Source organism: Triticum aestivum, unplaced genomic scaffold, assembly GCF_018294505.1.
Source record: "Triticum aestivum cultivar Chinese Spring unplaced genomic scaffold, IWGSC CS RefSeq v2.1 scaffold40902, whole genome shotgun sequence".
NCBI lineage: Eukaryota > Viridiplantae > Streptophyta > Magnoliopsida > Poales > Poaceae > Triticum > Triticum aestivum.
In genome coordinates, this window is record NW_025252502.1 from 1 (window position 1) to 2042 (window position 2042).

At 33.8% G+C, this 2042-nt stretch overlaps 1 long non-coding RNA gene across 1 annotated transcript; it reads left to right on the top strand.

The window, feature by feature from the left end:
• Positions 1 to 22: 22 nt before the first annotated feature.
• On the top strand, positions 23 to 2015 carry LOC123177437 (uncharacterized). Its single transcript, XR_006488939.1, has 3 exons — positions 23 to 743; positions 1032 to 1153; positions 1759 to 2015. It is a non-coding gene; the product is annotated as an uncharacterized lncRNA (long non-coding RNA).
• The last annotated feature ends 27 nt before the right edge of the window (positions 2016 to 2042 follow it).

Sequence of the window (2042 nt, forward strand, 5' to 3'; positions counted from 1 at the left end):
TTTTGTAATTGTGGGTCACCCCTTCCAATATTTGTATTTTGTGTATCAACATGTAACCGGAAGTTGAAACTAGAGTAAGAAGTAACAACGAACATTGGTTTCTCAGTTAATTTTCTCAAGATCGAGCAGTAAATAAGAATCATGAAAAAGACATTAGCAGGTTCTATACATAAACTATTTTTTTGTCTTGTGTTGGTACAGACGGTGCATAAGGTTTTTTACTTGTGCTTTCACCCTTCCAAAATTTATCATGAATAATTGTATGGCATGTTTTCTCCTATATATTACAATAACATTCGATGTCTAGTATGCTCAAGATCATCTGGTCTGTTTTGAGCCAATAGCTGCTACATTTGTTCAGTCTTAAACTCCTAATGTTACTTTCCATTCTATTTCCTTATGATTTTTTTATTGTCTGACTGTCGAGTATGTAACAGTTTTGCTCTCTAATTTGTTTGTCCATACCCTTTGATTTAATCTCTTTCATTATTTTTTGATTTAGGAAGAATTGAACAAACATCACACATTATCACTCAATGTAAGAAATTGAATAATATTCTTCCAAATGAAGTGGTACTAATCCCTTCCATATTTTGTTGTTGTATGCACATCAACCTATAAATTAAATATTGGTCAACACCTATTTGAGGTCTGATTTTTTTAGTTTGCAATCCATCTTGAGTAGGAGCAAAATTCAAGATTCGGGATCTACGAGAGATGCAAGAGCTTTTGTTCTTATAAAGGTATTTTTACTTTTGCTTTCACCCTGGTCTCCAAACTTGTATCATTAATAATTATCAAATCAAGTTGCCTTGTGTATATTAAAACATACCGTGCTGTGTTCAGTGTGCCCAACATCCTCAGATCAACATTATTGAGCCAGTAGCTGCTATGTTGGTTTAATCTACAAACTAGCCCTTTCTATTTCTTTTGGGCCCTTTATTGTCTCACCATGCAGTACTGTAAAAATGTATTATTGTCTCACCAATGATCCTTTTGGTTTCATGCTCTTTCATTATGTTATGATTTAGGGACCAATGATCCGTTGCATGGAAATTACACGGAATAGGATCATCACAACAAGGAGGCTGAAGCAGGACGTTAAGGTTATCAATAAAGGCAAGAGATTCTACTTATTCTTCTGAATAAAGAGGTACTGTTCCCTGCTGTTACATTATTGAATAATTGCATAATCCTTTGGTTTTTACTGTTATGGAGATGATGATGACTCTGCCCATTTTTCTCGAACATCTGAAATGGTTAGACTTAACTCCTTGTTATTTTCTTACCATACAATTTTGTGGTGATGCATCATTGAGCACTTGCACTTAAGAGTATTGACATTGGTACTGTGATTTGAGCCTGACTCGCAAGAAGCCTCTAATATCTCATCAATCCAGACTGTTAGCTGATAAATATTTCTAACTAATCCAGAAGCATGTGGTTAGTTTGTCATTTGAATGGATTTTTTCAATTGCATGGTTTGTATAAATCTGAGATATGATTGTATCACAAATTACTCCATTATTTTTTCCATATAGCTGTAAAATTGGGTAACTTTGCTGTGACAAAAACAAGTTGTGTATATATGCCACTGTTATTGCGAGAAACTGAGATATCAGATCGATTATGCTTATTATATCTTATAGATATTGTTCCTGTTTGTTGTCACCTTTTTGTATCTAAGTGTTGGCACTTGCACTTTTTTTTATGCGAGACACTTGCACTTTTGTACAAGTTCATTTATGTCCACTGCAGGGTAACCTTGAAGAGAAGCTTGCAACTTAAGCTATAACCAAACATTATGAAAAGAGGTCTCACGCTGTGAATATTTAGTTGATGCACTAGTGTTTTTAGATGTTGCGCCTCTGTTTTCATTCTCTTTTGATTCATGTATGTAAATTTGATGGAATTGTATCCGATGTATGTGAATTTTTAACTCCATGGTTGATGGAAGCTATTGATAGTGATGTTTCTCTGTTCTAAACATTCAGAGTAATAAAATAGCTATGTGTAAGACCATCAATTCTAAGATTTTTTTT